Genomic DNA, 5,621 nt, shown 5'->3' with positions numbered 1-5,621 from the left:
TGTGTAATTTGAAATATATCTGAATTCATTATACAAGAAAGATTTGATTGTTAGGTTTAGACAAATGACTTGTTATTGGATTTCTTCCTTTAAATGTGTTATTTTTATTTACTCACCAACTCACATGTAAACAGCAAATTAACCTGGGTGAAATTGCCCAAGAATTACAGAGAGAAATGAAACACCCAGGGTATCAACTGAAAAATATTTCTTATAAAGAAACAGTTAAATACCCATTGTTTTCTCTGTCTCCTAGGAACTTTTTAATGAAGAGTTCACATTTGATTGTCTTAGTCATTGCTTCAACCCAAAAGTTCCAAAGACCACACTTAAAAGAACCCTACTGGTATTTATAAAATTGCTTCATTCTTGACTACAGTGTCTGACTTCAAGTTCTGACTTCGGGGAATAACTAGCATTGCCTCAGCCGTCCTCTGGGCCACCACTGATGCCCATGAGTCAAACCACATACTTCCTAAGCACACCTGCTCAGAGGGCTAGTTAGACCATAGTACCCTATATATGGCAGGGACAAGAAAATCAGAGGAACAAATGAAGAGATGCCAGGGTGATGGTATTTGAGACCATTTGAAAAAAAAAAAAAGAACTCTCATGTGGCCATTTCACTTAAATAGTGAAGAATCCAAGAAAACATTTCATTATTACCAGAATTTTATAAGCTTAATCTTAAAGCTGGGTATGGAAAATACATTCTCTATAATATTTATTCTACTAATTGAATCAAATACAGACCATGCAGCCACATCAAGGACTAGATTGTCTTTTGTAGAAGATGTGCAGGTAATATATATTTGAGTTATGGAAAGGGAATGGGGATGTGTGGCTGGCTGAACAGTTGAAAAGTAGGGAATCAAAGTTGCCCTTTGGTTTGGCTTTGGGATTATTGGGAACAGGGCAGCAAAGGACTGGCCAGGACCAGGAAACAGACTTGGCTACCATGATAAATCCTATAGGGGACTAAAAGGTGTGATTCTTGCATAACAGATCATAGATGGAACTGTTGGCTAACATTCAGTGTCCAAAAAGACAGAGCATTTTATAAACCAGATCTGAAAGTTGGGGCAAAACCAAAGTCAAGGGACATGGACGAGTCCAGCCCTTGAGTACTGAGAAGAGTTTTGAGATGAAGGTCAAATGCTGAATGCAAATATCTAAACAACTGAGATATACAAGACTGAATGTTCTATGTCCCTCTATTTTAAGAAGGCTTCTTAGATTCTGTAAAGAAAAATTATTAATTAACAACCTCTTTCTGTGAGGGCAGGGAACAGCAACTGCTGGTAGTTCTATAATAATTTAGGTGTCTTGGCAAGCTATCAAAGTTCTTGGAGCACGGGTTCCTGAAATTCTACTGCTTCTTTCCCCCTTTCCTACTCTGCTGGGTGAGTGGTCCATGTCATGATAGTACCTTAAATCCCCTGCTCCATATAAGCCTAGGGACTGGGCCCTTTACAAGGTGCACATGCATTCCAGAAAGTGATTTCAGTGCTGGACTTTGGGAGTCCATCTTCTCTTTCCCTTGTCCTCTCTTGAGACTTGCTGCCCTTCACTTCTAAGTGACATTAGCCTCAGTAACTTCAAGGTACTTAGTCCTTCTAAAGGGAAGGCTCCACTGTGATTCCAAATACCAAAGTGGCTTTCAGCTGGAGAAGAAGGAGACCAGTGATTTCAACTGCTTTCCCTTTTCCTAAAAAGTAGGAATAACAAGAACAGCTTTCACTCTGATAGAGGATTGTCCTTCATGGGGATTTATTATTTTTCTCAGGCTACAATTATGATTTCAAATAATAATGATAATAATTTTTGCTCAGCAATATTGTAGCGGTTTTTAAAATGTACTTTATATATTATCATATCTAATTCTCATAAAACCCAAACAGGGTGGTATGTTATTCCAATTTTAAGAACGTAAACAAAGACCCAAGAGCGTACATCCTTAGTCGTTGTACCACATTGTCTACCCACATTTTGGGCTCCAGTTATTGAGAAGTACCTATTCTTTTATCACACAATACCTTGCTATTTCTCAATCCTGATCCTTTCAATAGACTGCCACCATAATGATATAAATGTACATCCATTCCCTGGCTCCTTTGAGAGATCATACTCACCTTTAAAATTTTCCTTAGCTACCTTCAATGTGCTGACATTACTGACTTGTTCTAAATCACACTTGGAGCTCCCATTACGGTTAATCAACTTTGATTTAATTGCTCGTTTTTTACTTTTGTGTTCTTCTTTGAACTATGATTTTCTAAAGTATAAGCATTGTATCTTACCTATCTTTATGTTCCAAGTGACTGGCACAAAGCCTGGCCCATATTTTCTGGATGATTGTGATATTAAGTGAAAATCAATGTAGTGTGAGAATTGATTGGAGGACAATAGATATCTCACTGCCATATTTTTCTGTCTCATTTTTAGGGATAAAACTTTGTAAATGGCCTCAAGGAACCACAGCACCATCACCGAGTTCATCCTCCTTGGGCTGTCTCCTGACCCCAAGATCCAGGCTCTACTCTTTGTGCTCTTCCTGGGCATTTACCTCCTGACAATGCTGGGGAATCTGATAATGCTGCTGGTCATCAGGACTGATTCTCACCTCCACACACCCATGTACTTCTTCCTGAGTCACCTCTCTTTTATTGATCTCTGCTTCTCTACGGTCACCGTGCCCAAAATGCTGGAGGACCTTCTATGTCAGAAGAAAGCCATCTCAGTAAAGGGTTGCCTGGCTCAGATATTCTTTCTGCTTGCCACTGGAGGGACTGAAATCTGTCTCCTCTCAGTGATGGCCTATGACCGCTATGCTGCCATCTGCCACCCTCTGCTCTATGATCAGATGATGAGTGAACAGCGGTGTGTGCAGCTTGTGTGGGGCTCATGGGGCCTGGGCTTTCTGGACACAGTCATCAATGTTTCTCTGGCAATGAAAATGGATTTCTGTGATACCTACATCATCCCACACTACAGCTGTGAGTTGCCCTCTATCTTCCTTCTGTCTTGCTCTAATGTCTCCACCAACATGCTCTGCTCTGCTCTATTATACCACATGGACTCATAACTTTGTTTTTAATATTTTTCTCATATGTCTGCATCATCTTCACCATCCTTAGCATTACCTCCACTTCCGGTAGAAAAAAGGCATTCTCCACATGCTCCGCCCACCTCACTGCAGTGATCTTCTTCTATGGGTCAACTTTCCTCCGCTATTTCATGCCAACCTCAGGCTCTTCCCTTGAGTCGATCTTCTCTGTCCAGTATGGTGTCATGACTCCCATGCTAAACCCCCTCATCTACAGCCTGAAGAACAAGGAGGTGAAGGCAGCTGTGAGAAGAACCCTGGGGAAGTGTTTACATCGTTTTCAATGGTAGAATAAAGAAAGGTCATGATGGGGAATTCAGAGAGAAATTCTTGTAGCAAGACACTGAGGAGAATGTCCTGACTGTTCATTTATCAAATTTGGCAAAATAAATCAGAAATACCTAAGAAAGCAACACAGACCCAATATAGAGCATAACATTAAGCTCAATTCCAGTCAGAGGCAAAAAAAAAAATGTGCATATTTGTGTGCATGTGTGTTTTCATGTGTGTGTGTGTATGAAGTTTGTTTTGGTGTAAATTATCTGTCATTATTTGTAGTTATTTGTAGTTAAGTTTGAGAAAGGCACTGAAAGCTATAGTTTTTCTAAATAGAAAAGTACCTGAATCTTTTGTGATGAAAAGTCTTAATAAGTTCATAGGGGCACAGGGTAATGAGGCCTGGTTAGAGTGGCAGGAAGAGAAATTAATGAGTCACCCTGATAGGAATGAAACCCTCCCAGATGTTTGCTGTTACATAGAGCTTAATCTGGGAACGAATACCTTTGGAGAAAACCACTTCTAGCATAATCGACCTGGTTGTACTCATTTCCCCATTTTAATTAGGCCCACAGACTCAGGAAAAAGGACACTCTTAGGAAAACAGGAAAGAAAACAGGACATTAAGAACCAAAATACCAGGATAATGCAGAATCTGAGTGGATCTCATATAATCACTCGGCCAATGACTCTCTGAGTCTTCAGCTGAAGGACTGAAGTTCTTTTCAGAACTCTTACATAGGGCTCAAAGGGGGGACTTATGATGAAAGGAATGTGTGGGAGTGTTTCCAAATAAGCAGATAAGGTAGATTCTGGGCAGATTTGCAAAATAGTACACATTTGGTGGCCTCTGCCTTCCCTTTGTGAATTCTTCCCAATTTTTGGTGCTCCTGCTTCTATCTAAGTGCCCAGCATCACACTATTTCCTTGTAGTAGTCTTACATTTACTTAGGTGTCCAAATAAAAAAAAAAAAAAAACCCTTTGCTATCAAGTCAATTCTGACTCTAGTGACCCTATAGGATAGAGTAGAACTGCCCCATAGGGTTTCCAAGGCTGTAATCTTTATGATACCCTACTGCCACATCTTTCTCCCAAGGAATGGCTGATGGGTTCATACCTCTTTCAGTTAACAGTTGAGCGCTTAACCACTGCACCACCAGGTCTCCTTTCTAAGTTGCCCAATTGTCCAATAACAATTTGCTTAAACTGAATTATCCTTAATGTGCTTTATCCTAATTATACTTTTTTATAGTAGTACATTTATCTAGACTCTATAATCAAAAGTTTTTCCAAATTTCATGTAGGAGAGAAACATTTGAGCCCATTTAGTATTTTAGAAGAGTTTTCTTTCCCCTTTTGGAGGATTTCAGAGATTATTAGTCAATTGATTCAAAGGCATTTCACCTTGAAATGATAATTTTTATTATTTTATATTAAATTTTTTATTGCATTAGGTGAAAACTTAAAGAGCATATTAGTTTCCGATTCAACAGAGTGTACAAAAAGTGTTTCCTGACGTTGGTTTCATTCCCCACAATGTGTCAGCTCTTTCCCTATTTGGGTCCTAGATTCCCAGTTTCCTTTCCTCTTGATTTTTACCCCTTCTTCCCTTCTCATCTTTGCTTTTGGGCAAATGTTGCCCTTTAGATCTTGCATAATTGATTATTCTAAGAAGAATGTTCTTCTCAGGTGTTATTGTATATTTTACGGGTCTGTCTATGGTTTGGCAGAAAAGGTGGTCTCTGCAAATAGCTTCAGTTCTGGGTCAGAAGGGCATCTTAGGGCTATAGTCTGGGAGGTTCCTCCAATCTCTGTCAGATTAGTAAGTCTGATCTTTTTTGTGAATTTGATTTTTTATTCTACAATTTTTCTCTTGCTCTGTCTAGGGCCCTATTTGTGATAACACTCAGAGGGGTTGGTAGCCAGGCACCACCAAGTTCTTCTGGTCTCTGGGTTCTATAGTGTGTGATTCCTATGGTCCTTTAGTCTGTTGTACTAACTACTCCTTTGAGTCTTTGGCTGTCTTCACTCTCCTTTGCTCCAGATGGTAAGAGACCAATACTTGTATCGTACATGGCTGTTTTTAAGCTTTTAAGACCTCAGATGCAACTCACCGAAGTAGGATGCAGAACTCTTTCTTTAGGAAATATGTTTAGCCAATTGACATAGATGTCTCCTGAGTCTATGGTCCTTTACCTTTGAGCCTAGGAACTTCCTCCAATGAGGCATGAAGTCACA

General features: G+C 39.6%; 1 pseudogene; it reads left to right on the top strand.

The window, feature by feature from the left end:
- The first annotated feature begins 2,206 nt into the window (after nucleotides 1-2,206).
- LOC100661508 (olfactory receptor 8S1-like) lies at nucleotides 2,207-4,063 on the top strand (annotated as a pseudogene).
- The last annotated feature ends 1,558 nt before the right edge of the window (nucleotides 4,064-5,621 follow it).

The sequence above is a fragment of the Loxodonta africana genome, chromosome 4 (genome assembly GCF_030014295.1).
Source record: "Loxodonta africana isolate mLoxAfr1 chromosome 4, mLoxAfr1.hap2, whole genome shotgun sequence".
NCBI classification, from domain to species: domain Eukaryota; kingdom Metazoa; phylum Chordata; class Mammalia; order Proboscidea; family Elephantidae; genus Loxodonta; species Loxodonta africana.
The sequence above is the reverse complement of the archived record's forward strand: the minus strand, read 5'-3'. Positions and strand labels throughout refer to the sequence as shown.